Below are 13,547 nucleotides of genomic sequence, written 5' to 3'. Positions count from 1 at the left end.
CCGGCCCGGGGCCTTGCCGGCCTTCCCCGGCCCGGGCCTCGTCGCCCACGGGTGCGGAGAGCGGCGGCCGCTCTCTGTGCGCGCCAGGGGCGCAGCGCCCCGGCTCCCGTGGCCGGCCGCCCCCTCCCCGCCTCCTGCCCAGGCCGCGCTCCCGGCCCGGGCCCCCGCACTTCCTGCCTGCTCCACCGAGGCCAACCCGGCCGGAGCCTCCGCCAGGAGTTCATTGTCTGCGCCGCGCCGGCGGGACGCGGATCCTCCAGGGAGCGCGGTGACCCGTGCACGCCCCTCCTCCGAGGGCACCCCCGACCCGATCAGGGACATCTCCCACCCTCGCCACCCAAGCCGGCTCCTGTGCGGGGGTCCCCGGGGTGCGCACGTTTGTGGAGAGATGTATACACACAAACACACCCCTTCGTCTCTTGCTTTCTATTTCCACCATGGGCCCCCGGCTCGAGGGGGCCCCCGGGGAGAGGCCGCGCGCAGGCGATGAGCCCCTCCCTGCTCTTCTCTCCCCACTGGCTGGCCCCTCCAGGCCTTGTCTGCTGCTTTGTCCCGATTCCAGCCCCTCGAGTGGGTGCCCGGGCTCGCAGGGAGGTGATAGAGGAGGTACGGTATGAGAGCCCCTACGTCTCAGAAGCCCAAAGTCCCGAGGCCTTTTTCCTCTCCCAACTCCCCCTGATGACCCTTGGCCTGAGCCCAGTTCTGCTCTGAAAAGTTCATTTCCTGAAGGCCTGCGCGGGAAGGCGCTGGGGCCCGGCTCCCTTCCTGCCAGCCTTGCTCCGGGATGGAATGGTTGGGACCGAATCGGCAAGGAGGGTCTACCGACACCAGCCCTTTCTCTCCTTCGAAAGTCCCCGAAGAGCGTGGGGCAGCCGGCCGGCAGAGACCCTCCCTGGCATCTTAGAAGCAGACTAACTCGGTCCCAAACTCGGGGCCAACCGACTGCTCTCCCCTTTTTTCCTTGAGAGAAGCTGGTCTTGTTTCCCTCAGCCTGGCAGGCATCCCAGTCCGGGATGGCCTGGCCTGCTCCACACCGTTGGGGTTTGGAGGGTGTTCTGGTGGAGGGATAAGGAAACCAGTAGAGAGAAGACCCAGTGAAGGAGACGGGGGAGAAGGTTAGATGTTTGTCCTTTTGCTGAATGGAAGGTCTCTGAGGCTTGAAATAATATTTGATTTCTTTCCTCTTTCCCTGGCTCACTCCTTCAAGAGCCACTTAAGACACAGCCCAAGAAGAAAATGTAGAGTTGGAATCTCTGGTTGGAAAACGGTGCTATTTAAGTCGGGGAGTTGATTTTTGAGTTAAATCTACTTACAGCAGCAGATTTGTCATAAAGGAAGATGCCAAGCTTGCTTACCCACACTGGTCCCACGCCCCCAAACCTCCCCTCTTAGAAGGTGAGGCGTGGAAAGCAAAGGTAGGGCAGTTTGTAGTAAACAGATGGGTGGGCGTTCCCGAGTGGCTTGGACCTAATTCTAAAACCACTCTGCGTAGCTCTGAGAAAGACTCCAGGATTGGGCTTCAGCTTTTCCTGAAATGAGCCTTGACATTATTTTTAATGAGTGTCTCTCTATGTATATGTGTGTGGGTAGAGCAGACAGTTCCAGCTAATTGAGGAGGGAAGGGCTGAAGTGGAGAGACCTGAGAAGTGAAGGCATTTTGAACCATGCAATCTCTTTCTGCCCTTGGAGTCTGAAATTCCGTGTCCCCCCCCCATCCCCTCCCCCTTCCACCACCCCACCGTGGCTCTTTGCATTTTCCAAAAGCAGTTACAACTCTTGTCTCTCACCATATTGCCTTTTATTCAGTTTACTGGGGTGAACTGGGTGGAGATGTGGCCACTTATCAAGGGAGGAATTAAGAGAGAAGATAATTTGAATAGATAAGAGTTACAGCAGGTGATGGATTTATTGCTTTTCAAGAACTTGCCCCCCCCTTCTTCCAAGCAGTATTAAAAAGTGTGTGCTTGAGTGTGGACAGCTCCACACCAAGTGTTTAAAACGCCAAGGTCTTCACCTTTAAAGATGCTTGAAGGTGCTTCTTAAGGAACAGCGGTGCCTTTTACATTTTATTTTATTTTATTTTGCCTCCACTGCTGTGTGTCAGGGCTAATGTAGAGGCATTGTGGACTTCCACAGCCCCGTGCATTCTGCTGTGAAAGTCGCTTGACTGTAATTCGTAATTGATCTTGGAAATGTGAGAGTCCAGAGCAGGAAGGAAAGACAGAAATATAACAATTTCTAATGGATGCTCAGAAAGTGTTATTTGAAAGCTCAGGCATGGCTGCTTTGAAAATCAAACAGGCCTCCGAGGGGGGTCTCACTTCCCACTCACGGACACAACCTCCCTTCTGGAGTGGGGTCACTTGTCCCCTCGTGATGTTTGTCCTTCTTTAGAAAATCCAGCTCACAGGGAGGGCACCCAGAGCATAGGAAAGGGGGCTGGGGCGTAGGCCAGAGGGAAGAATAGCCTCATTGATTTTCAAAAGCCTTGTGATTTTGTTAAAAAAAAAGCACCCACGAATTTACAAAAGTCACATTTTTGGACTGATTTTCCCTCTCTACACCCGGCTCCACTTTTTTTGTTTCCTTGTGGCGCGGTGTGGCAGTTGCCATGATTTGTTCCCTTTGATAATTTTGGCCTCGTCCTCCAGGGCTGCTCTCATCAGGTCTCGCTGATGTTATTTCGGCCGCTGGTATCAGGTGATCTGGTAACTAGTACCTCGGCAGTCCACACTGCCACGCAATGTTAAGGCCAAATACCTCCCTTCTCTGATACCGCCTGCTTAGATCCCCGCAGCAGCCTAATAACTTATACAGAAAATTAATACATCTTTTTCCCAGCCTCAGCTTAAAACTTTTGAATGATATGTAACACCGTTGATCTTCTCCATCTAGCAACCGCCTGTTAATTACAGTTCTTAATATTAATTAGCACTCAGGCTGTGTCCATGCACAGCCACCCCAACAGCCAAACTACCCCCAATGACTTCTCCGCTCTCCCTTTCCCCATCTTTGTTTTCCTCTCCTCCTAGCTTGACTCTCCCCAAAAGTCCATCATATAAATTTGGTGGTCTAGGGACTTGGGAACAGTGTAGTTTGCCACTGCTCGTGTTTCCATGGAAATAATTGAGACGTAATAAATAGAGGCATTCTGAGGTTACGGTTTTCTTGATTCAGCTGAGACCACATACAAGTGTAAATTGTCGAGATGTGTTTGGCTAAATGTACATGATCTTGTAGGAAGGGCAAAACAAATCCTTTTTTAGGCTATTTCGCTTTCTAGGTGGATCGGGGCAGCTAACATTTACCCCTAATATTTAATGCTTCCCCATTTACCCCACTGCAATGAAGCTGCTGATTCCAAGCTTTGGAAGGGCCTGTTTCATTCTAGAAAACATCCTTTATGCCTAGTAATTGCTGTTTAGATTCTTACACCTGTTTCCTTGCAAAAACTTAATAAGCAATAAAATAAGATAACTATGTGCCTCTGGCAGGAGAATCCTGCTAAACGTTTAGCCATAAGGTGCCTAGTGTGCATTAATAATGAGAGGTGCAAAATGCCGGTGACTTTACAGTCATAAAGTAATTCAGTAGAACCAGCCAGCCTTGGCAATGTTGTGGCATGCTACAGCGTGTTAACAGAAGAGGAGGAGGGGGAAACCAAGAAAAGGAGGAAACTGGAGTGCAGCTTCTTTGAGTACAGTGTTCCTAGCTGGAGACGAAAGGCTGGGGATCTGGTTCAATCTAATAGAAAGTTGCAATAATTGCTATATCGGTAGCCAACTCTTAAGCTGGTGGCTGTGGAATTCTTCCCGACGTAAGATTTAATAGTCTGGCAATTAGATGCATTGATTTCTCTTAACTGTTCATTTGGATGTGTAAACGAAAGGAATCCACGGAGGCTGATGGGGTAGATGCGCTGCCTGGCTCTTGGAAAAAGGCTGATTTAGGTGGTGGTGGTGGTAGGATATGATTTTTTCAAGGCAGTGTTGGGGCCAGTTCCCTCTTCTTTAAAAATTTCTGCCTACGTTGCAGTGATATGAACGTATCTGTTGTTCAAATACTATTTAAAAATAACACTGGTGTCCAGTTATGTCTGAAAAGCAAAAATGTCCCTTATCTGCTGCATAGGGACATAGAGTAACATCCCTGGCTTTGAGAGACTGGAGGCACTCGCATGTTTTTGGCAGATGGTCTGAGGGGTTCCAGAGGGACAAGTCATAAAATACCTTGGGCTCTGAGTTGCAGAGGGACCCCCTGCTGGAAGTTCAATGAGTTCTCTACCCTTTCTTTTTCATAACTAGTCTGAGGCTTGGGGCCACCTAAAGTCCAGCCCTGAAGAGGTAAAGGGACATGGCAGCTTGGACCCATTGGAGAGCTGGTAGAAAGTGGATGGAAAGCTCTTGTACATATTAGCACCTTTTGACTCCCTGCTTCTGGGCTTGTGGTTTCCTCTAAGTGTCACAGACTTCTGGCATGCAGGTATCTAAAACTGTCTTGATAATAAGCAAGCAGAGTCTGGCTAGTTTTCCCAATGGCTCCATCTCGATGTCAAGGCAGGTGGGTGGGTTCACTTAGCTCTTTTGTTTGGCAGAGGTTAAGATGGACTTGCCACTCCTGGACCTCGGCTGAAACAAACCTAGCCTTGTCCATGTACACTGGTGTTTGCAAAGGCTATTATCTTCATCTCTTTGAAAACATCAGCCATAGATACCAGTGTTCCTTCAGATCTGTGGGTCTGAGGTAATTACAATAGATGAGTACCTGGAAAACTGCTCATGGGTTCCCCGTTACCGTGGGTAGCTGGGGAAAGCCTCAGATCAGATACACCTTGGTTGGTGAATTTGACAATTTCTCCAAATTCCTATCAGCTTGCAAAGGCATTTTGTACATAAACATGTTAGCTGGCAATCAGAATAGTTTTGCACCCAAAATGGATTAATTAAGCCCTGATTGGTTATATCCCGCTTGAAGTTTTCAGCGCTAGCTGTCAGCTCCCCACAGCCTACTGCAAGAGGTAAGGCAGGGTGCAGTAGACTGGGGAAAAGGCTGGTGGAAACTTTTGATTCAAGCTAACCTGCTAGGATCGGTGGCTGCCAACGATTGGGGTTGCACTCAGTAAATAAAAATACTTTACCTCTTTTCAAGGAGCGCCAATTAGCCGATTGCTCCGCGCCGATTGCTGCGCGCGCTGTCTTTAAGGAGAATGCTGTTTTACCCATCTTCTTGTACAAAGGTTTGATTTTTAATGTCTTGTGAAAAGGATTCTCTTTGTCTTGATTGATGTCAGGAATAAAAGCATGATGGTAATATCCCTTTGAAAGCTATTGTATCGTCAGCCCTGGCTGACAGCAGGAGGGCCTCCCAGCGTTATAGATTAGTGCTGTGAAAACACTGACATTTTCTTTGTTACGTTGTTGTTCTACTTGCAAAGTCAATTACACAATGTCGGGAGCGCAGTTACCCAGTTGACTTTGGAAGTAACAATGTCGCTCATTCTCCTCTTAAAGATATAATTTTCCCTTGTTGTTGTTTTTGTTTTGTTTTGTTTTTTAACCTGCCTCCCTCTGCCTTGCTCCCCCCACCCCTCCTTCCCTGCCCAAGAGTCTGAACATGTTAGCTAGGCAAATACACTCTGGTTTCAGTTGTGACAAGTCAAATTCAAAGATTGCCACATCATTATCTTCGAATTCTTCTGCTCATTCACATTTCAGTGGCTCCTTATTGATAAAGTGGCTACGGCAGCCAAGACACATAAAAAACCCATCAAAAGCGACTAGAGTGTTGATAATCTCTTATCAAGTGGGCTGTTCTCTGGATTTGGGGTCCTTGAGATTGGGAAATTCAGTTTTTTTTTTTTTGAGTCTGCAAACCAGGGGTAAACCAGGCCCAGGGGCTGCTGTGGGACTCCAGCAAACAGTTTGAAGTTCTGAAGGTGTTCCGAGGACAGAGGCTGGGACTGTTGAGTTTTGGCTGTAGAATCCTGGATGACACTGCGTCAGAGCCAGAGGGGAAAGGAGGGAACATGTAATCCAGCCTTCTCGCATTGCGAGTGGCAAATGTGAATTATAAGGTGATCTTCTAAGGGGTAGAGGTGCTTGGACTCAGGAGTGACCTGCGTTCCCAGCCTAAGTGTGCAGAGTCTGCAGGAAGGGTTGGAAAAACCCTTGAAATGTCCAGTGCTGAAAGTGGCTGGGGTGGATGCTTTTGATTTATCCCCACGGCCCCTCCCTGTCTCCCTTCACCCTCATCCTACCTTCTCCAAGAAGAGAAAACCCTAAATTCCTTAGTTCTGTAATGATGGCCACCAAAAAGGCAGTTAGTTGCCTTGAAAGTGGCGGCCTGCAGACAGGATACGGCGCGCGGAGTGAGTGCTGCCCTCGGCCGCGGGTAACCGGGAGGCGTCAGGAAACGCCGTCTGAGGATGCTAATTGTAGCCCCCCGACGTCCTTATGATGAGCCACCAGACAGGAGCCTGGATTCGCCAGCAATTTGTCAGGACTAATTTTGTTTTTCTCCAATAATTGAAAATTAATGTCTTGAAGTGAAAGCAGATGTTCATGTCATCTTCTGAATAGGGATATAAAATGGGGCTCTGTAGATGTGCTCACTAATTTAATAGCAATTTCCTTCTCATAGATAATGGGGTGTCAGGGCTGACGTCGCCGGAGGACCAGGAATTAAGGCATAAGAGAGAGAGGGAGAGAGGAGCAGTGGTGCTCCCTGAGGTGGGTGCCTCAAAGTCCTAGGGGTGAGGGGTTGTGGGAGGGTTCATTTTAAAGAGAGAACACATCAATGAAAGTATCTGCTCGGGCTACGAAGCTTTGAGGGGAAGTCACTGTTTCAAATATTCATTCACTTACGGAGTATTTATTGTGATAAGTCAGGGCAAGTGTGGAAAGGAAGGTGAGGGGAGCCTGGGGGAGGGAGAGAGCAGATTGGCACAGATAAGTGGCTGTCCTATTCGGTTCTATGACCCCCACTCCCACCCTAGGAACAGCTGGATTGGGATATAAAATGGGGCTGGAATATAAAATGCCAGAGATGCTGCTCTGGTTGGTCTGGAGAGGCGCTCAGAACTCTTCATTTTCAATCAGCACCCAGGTGGTGGTGGTGGGTTGGGGATCTGAGGTCCCCCACCCTTGGAGAGGCCATCCAGTTCAAGGCCTCCATTCTCTAGCAGAGGCTCAGAAGATGGAAGGGACCTGAAGAGCTGGTGGTTCATTGCCCAAAGCCAGGGCAAGGCCGAGAAAGGGGCCCTGTCAAGGCTGATGGGTTGAGGGCTGGGAGCTCAGGAGTTGTTGAGTTATCTGATGACCATTCTGGCATTAGAAGGTGCCATCTGTCTCTTTGGAACTGGCTAAGACTGGCTGGATGTGAGCTGGCCCATGGTCCTGGCAGGTCTGATCCCTTGTGGACCCTACACCTAGGCTGGCTTCTCTGGGAGGAGGATGGGGTAGGAGCAGCTGTTTTGGAAAGGCCACCCAGTTCCCTTCATTTCTGGTCCCAGAATGCTGGACATCTTTGGCCCGCAGGGCTGGATATTGCAAATCCTTATACTGTTGGCTTCTTCCTTGAAGATGTCAGGCAACTTTTTCTCCCTGTTTCTCTGTAATTGAAATTTGCCCTTTCGTTACCTGGGCATGAATTATTTTTTTGCAGCGTTGTCGTTCTCCGTCCTGCTGTGAGGTTTATCTCTTCTGTTGATCCTAATTAAATAAAACATACTGTTCACCTAAGTCTGGTTACACTGAATTTTACCTGCCTAGAGGCAGGGTAATGGCCATCTGGGCTTGGTTAGGAAGCAGGGCATGGCCGTGAGAGTGTTGGGGTGGGGGTGGCCGCCCCATCCTGGCTGGGAGATCAGCATTTGCACCCCCTTGGCCTGGAGGCTGCAGGACCTCATAGCATCAGCCACGTACAGCACATTTCTGGTTCCCGAACGAGAGAGATAGCTGTGTCCCCAGCCCCCTGGGATGCAAGTTTGAACTTAGGGAGGGGAGTGGCAATCTTCACCTCCAGGGGATCCCCAGGGAGAGGGTGAGGGAGGATAGCAGGCTCCCAGAGCAGGGGAGATGGAAAGAGGGGAGCAGGCTCCCGTCGCCTGCGGTGGAGGCTGCAGGTTCTCTGGGGAGCAGCAAGCAGTGCACGTGTTCTCAGTGCCCAGATCAGCCTCTGCAGATGCCCTGTGCCCCTCGGGCAGAGAGTGGCTGGCCAGGGGCCTGCCACACACATTGGGGAAAATTGGGCTGTTATTATTTTTGCTTCTGAACCTCTGAGAATCTTGAAAACCCCAGATGGCAAAGGAACTTTTGAGGTCACTTCATTCAGGCTTCTTTGGGTGTGTTTGTGGCTTCTCTGTTTCATCCAGGCTGGATCTGAACACTTTCACTCTTACAGGGCTCACCTCTATGGCAAATCTGTACATTTTTAGCTTGATTTACACAAGTTCTTTCCATGAAGCTGCAGTCTGCTTCCCACAATTTAGGTACATTGGTCCTGGCTTTGCCTTCTGTGGCCGCAGAGTAAGTTAAATCCCCTGGGCCCAGAGCAGCCCTGTTGAGAGTTGGTAAAGCTTCCCCTTTCTACTCACTCAGGGGAAGGATCTGATTGGATGGGATGTGGTCAGCCTCCAGGACCCTGCGCTCATTCATAGCTGGCCTTGACCTGAGCTTCTGGGTCCTTGTCCTTGTATTTAAAAAGGATTTCTTAAACGGATGCATAAATGTGTAAATTGTCGAGGGAATAAATGAGTGGGCGAATGAGTGAGTGGTGAATAAATGACTGAATAACGAGTAAATGAATTCATAAATGAATGAGTGAATAAAGAATGAAGACATGAATGAGTAGGTTAAAATAAAAGGGAGCACAGCCTGTCCTGGGCTCACGGAGGGCCTCCACCCTGTCCCTTCTCCGCATCCCCAGCCTTTCCCTGTTAGGAGGTGGGGGCGGTGGCAGCCGGAGGACTGGGAGCCCTCAGACCCCTTGGGAATGGGAGAGGCTTGTGTCCTTTTCCCCTTCCTGCTCAGCCTAGACCGAGGGTTCAGGTGCTCTCTGCTGTGAGATTGTAGCTGCTATTTATCACCGCTTTGTGCTAGGCATTGTGTTAGGCTTGTAAAATATGTCTTTTTGAATCATAAAAGCAACAGAGATTTTTATACTAATGTTAAATAAAGCAGAGCTTTTAACTCTGTAAACTTCTCCATGCCCACTCCCCAGCCCACCCGTCCTGCCCCGTAGCCAAGAGGATCCAAGTTGGCCTTCGGCCTGACTGCCCAGGGCTCCCCAGTCCAGCTTCCATCCTGAGGTCTCAGGACCCTCCTCCTCTTTCAGGGAAGGCTTGCCCAGGATTGCACTAGGAGGGAGGGGTAGGAGGGGCAGGAGATGGGGGCAGGAGGGTGGGGATGGGGTGTGTTTTCTGCGGATCCTGCCAATCACTTGGAATAGAGAAGAAAGGCCCCCCTTTTTTTGCGGAAGGTCTGAGTCAAGATTGTTTCATTTCTCCTGTGCGTGTGTGTGTGTGTGTGTGTGTGTGTGTGTGTGGAAGGGTGGTGGTGGTGGTGGCTGGAGAGTGGGTTGGAAGAAACGTGCACTGTGAGTTTGGGCAGGGCAGTTCTCTCTGGGGGCCTCAGTTTCCCTGTCTGTGAAGTGGGACGGAACCTTCTGCATTAGCTACATGTTTTCTGCAGTCTAGGATTTTTAACTCCTGTGGTGGAAGAATGGGAAAACACGAGGATCTGACTTTCAAATAAGACAGGGCTAGAAAGATATTGTCAGGTATTTTCAATTTACTTCTTAAAGTGACCAGTCCACAGCAGGGACTGTCTGAAGTGGCAGCTCTAGGAAATTCTGCAGCAAGGTGGCCCCAGATCCTCCCTTGCTCCTCTGGCCCTTTTCAGGGGGGGCTGAGTCTCAGACCAGAAAAGTGTCAAGGACTCGACGGCGAGGTTGGCATCATTTCATGTGTTTGAGGGTCACCTGGGGGGAGCTTGGCTGTCAGCCCATTAGGCCCTCAGCTCTTTTGCTCCAGCATCACTGGTGTAGTTTCTCTGGGTGCTTCTCTAATACAGGGACAACGTGGGTGGAGACTGATGAGGCTGCACATGTCCATGCCCAGAGCCACCAGCAGGGTCCACTCCGATCCCCAGGGAGGGCACCTGGAAGGACAGTCATGACCGTGTACGTACCTGTGCCAAGCCCTGCGTTCAGCTCTTCCCACGTGTTCCTGCATCCAGCTCTCACAGCGGCTCCCTGCGTTGCCTGAGTTTCACAGATGCACAAACCGGGGCACAGACTTGCCTTGGCCAAGGTCACACAGCTGGAAGGAGCAGAGGTAGCATTTAAGCAGAGCCCTTGTCTAGCTCCAGAGTCTGAGCCAGTAACCATTACCCTTATTTATAACTGCCAAAAGGGGCCAGAAAAGACAACAGAGAAAACACAGGGGCTGGAAAAGTCCTGTGGACTCTGGGATAGTGGGGTCAGGGGCCAAGAATAAGGATCCAGCTCTGCCCTGCTCGCTCCATCGGTGTAATGCCACCTTCGGGGGTACCTGTATTCACTACGTCCTTGAAAAAGAATAATTCATTCCTTCCCCAGAGATAACCACTGCTAACTGCAGTTCCCTTTCCTCCCAGATCTTTTCCATGGTGCTTTTACACAAAACATAAGTATGCACACGCATACATGTGTATATTTTAAAACATAAATAGTATCACTGACTGCTTGATTGCACCTTCTGTGCTATGCTGTTTTCATGTAGCGGTGGGTTTGCAGTCTTGGGTGCACATTAGTATCATCTTAGGCACTTAAAAAATAACATTCCCTGGGCCCCACCACAGACCAAATAATCCAGAGTCATTGAGGTTGGAGCGCCAGAATCAGTTTTTTTTAATATTAAAATATATATTTTAAAATTTTTTCAAGAAGATTTTTTAAAAGATGAGAATATATAGCCAGGGTTGAGAACCACTAGTCTAGGAGCTGTCTCTGTGCAAGTGTAATATGGGTCTACCCCACTTTAAAAGCCATAGGGAGTTTTATAGAATGGGTGCATCAGAGTTTATTTACAATCTTCTCTTGGTGGGCATCTAGTGGCTAACACTTTTCCTCTCTTATAAACGATGTAATGAACATCTCCTTTATAAATCCTTATGTTGTTACACAAGCATAACAATATAAGAATTGTTGTTTCCAATTGTAGAAACTGAATTGTTGGTCAAAGACCGTTCATTTGAAAAATTCGATAGATATTGCCAAATTACTCTCCACAAGGGCTGTACCAGTTTACCCTTCAATAATAGCCTGTGAATGCCTGTTTCTCCTCATCCTCACCCAAAGTTTCCTTCCTTCCCTCTTCTTGCCAGTCTGGCAGGCAAGAAATACCTCACTGTTTTAATTTGCATTTCCCTGGTTACTAGCTATCTTCACCATTTTTCTTATGTTTGTAGACACTTTTTATTTCTTCTTCTGGATTTGGACCTTGGGAGCTGGGGTGTTTTTCTCCATGAGTGAGTCCTTTAGTCATGTCTCTTCTTTCTGTCTTCCTTCCATCCATCCGTCTATCCATCCATCCATCTAAATCCTGGCTTCTTTCCCAGGTGAGCGTCAGCTGGGGCCCCAAGGGGGATGCGGAGCTGAACTAGGGTAGAGGCTCTGCCCACAGGAGCACGCGGTGGGGAGGGTGGTGAGACCCCCACCGCAGGACCAGGCAGGGCAGCCCGATGGAGAGGTGCTGTTTAGGGCTGGGGGAGTGGGTTGGCGGAATTCCTTCTGACAGGGGGAATCAGGCAAGGCCTGGGAATGGAGGTAGTGTGTGGCCTGGGCCCTGTGGAATCACGACACCAAGAGCTGCTAACATTTAATGAACGTTGCTTAAGGCAGGCCCTGGGCAGGCAGTAGCTCATTGAGTCTTCACAACAGCGCTACGAGGTGGGCACCGCAATCATTCCTGTTTTATAGGGCAGGAAACTGAGGCAGAAAGTGGCTAGATAACTTTCATTCCCTAACTCTTAAGGGCTAGGAAGGCACACCAGGTGGAGGGGATCTGAGGCTTAGTGCCAGGGGGAGTGGGTCACCATGGGTCAGCTCCCCGCGGGAGGGTGAGTGATGGTGGGAATTATTCAGAATGGGTCCCTGGTCTCCTCGCCTCTGACTGCTCAGGTGAGGGGCCTCAGGCTTCCTTTTCCAGGAGCAATAATAGATCTTAGACAACCCTCAGCCTTGCTCCCTTCTCAGGTGGATTGCTGAACTTGTCCAGGAAGGAGAAGGCAGATGTATAGGATCCAGAGCTGTGGCTGGGGAAGAGTCTGGGCCCCCAGCTTCTGTCCCGTGGGAGGCTCCCAGCAGGCAGACCTGGGCGCCCACCGTTGCTCCTCACCTCCTCGCCATGTTGTTGGCCAGCCTTGATTTCTTTTTCGTGAAATGGGGTTTCTGCTCCTAGGGGAGGCGTGTGGATTTTATCTCAGGGCTGCTGAAAAGGAGCTTTGCTCTGCCCAGGAGAGGCTCCATGGTTATTTGGTTGGGGTGGGGTCGCACACTGGAGCAGCTGGACTCTGCCCCTTCCCAAGTATTTGTGCTCAGATTGCAGAGGAGGAGAAAATGGCGGCAAACCTGAGTGTTTAGTCTGTCCCCTCCTTGGGGAGGGGGTTGTGTGGGAGTGGGTGTGCATATGTGTGAATCCGTGGGTATATGTGTGCGTGTGAGTCGTGTGATGGAGTATGGGCTTGTGCATGTGTGGCTCATGTGTATGTGCATGTGTCCTCACTTGTGCATGCATGTTTGTGTGTCTCTGCTTGCATGTTGCATGTATGTGTGTACACGTGTGAGGGGCCCATGTGCCAGCTTCCAAGGGGAAGAGACTCCCGTCCTTGTTTGCCTGGTTAAGACTGTCAGTAGAGGGCAGAGAACATGCACAAGGAGTGTGAGTGGGGAAGACCTACCCATCAATTCACTTTCTTTCCATGCATTCCGGCTCCTGGAGCACAGCTGGGCACTCTGCTGGACCTGCCCCTGCATAAAGAAAGAAGGAAGCCCTTTCTCCCTTCTAAGATTCTGTTTGCTCTTCTAAAATCACAGTCGTGGGAGCTGGGACATAAGCTTATGTTGATGTTTCACAAAACATGTTCCAGGATTTTGCTGGTCTCTTCCACCAAAAGAATATAAAATGTATCTTCTTGCCAAGTGCAATTGGCAAGCACTGGGTTAAATGGAATTAAAAGTTTTTAAAACCTCCAGGGCTCCTCAGAGCCTTTAAAATGCTAACGTGGGACTCTCCCAGAGATGTTAATAGTTTGTAGAGATTTCCAAACTTATTTGAGCACTTGCCTTGGAATCCTCTTATCTGGGGCACCGTGTGGGTTCCTGGGCTTTTAAGGTCTCCTCTCATTGCCTGATGTTCCGTGGTTCAGTTGTTCATTTAGTCACCGTGGTGAGCAGACAGACCTGGCCCAGCGCTTAGGGAAGTTTATTCCGGGGGGGCCAGGGGCCCTCTACAAGCCCACTTGCAGTCAGGTCGTTTCTGCTGAGTACGGTGGGTCCCGGGTTAGGAG

The 13,547-nt window shown here is 49.9% G+C and overlaps 1 protein-coding gene across 1 annotated transcript in view; it reads left to right on the top strand.

Annotated features, from left to right (window-relative positions):
- The window catches only part of ZNF423 (zinc finger protein 423), a 324,971-nt gene that overhangs the window by 501 nt on the left and 310,923 nt on the right, over positions 1-13,547 (top strand). The gene's annotated exons all lie outside the window — the stretch shown is intronic.

This window comes from Tamandua tetradactyla, chromosome 16, assembly GCF_023851605.1.
Source record: "Tamandua tetradactyla isolate mTamTet1 chromosome 16, mTamTet1.pri, whole genome shotgun sequence".
NCBI lineage: Eukaryota > Metazoa > Chordata > Mammalia > Pilosa > Myrmecophagidae > Tamandua > Tamandua tetradactyla.
This window is presented reverse-complemented; position numbering and strand designations above follow the sequence as displayed.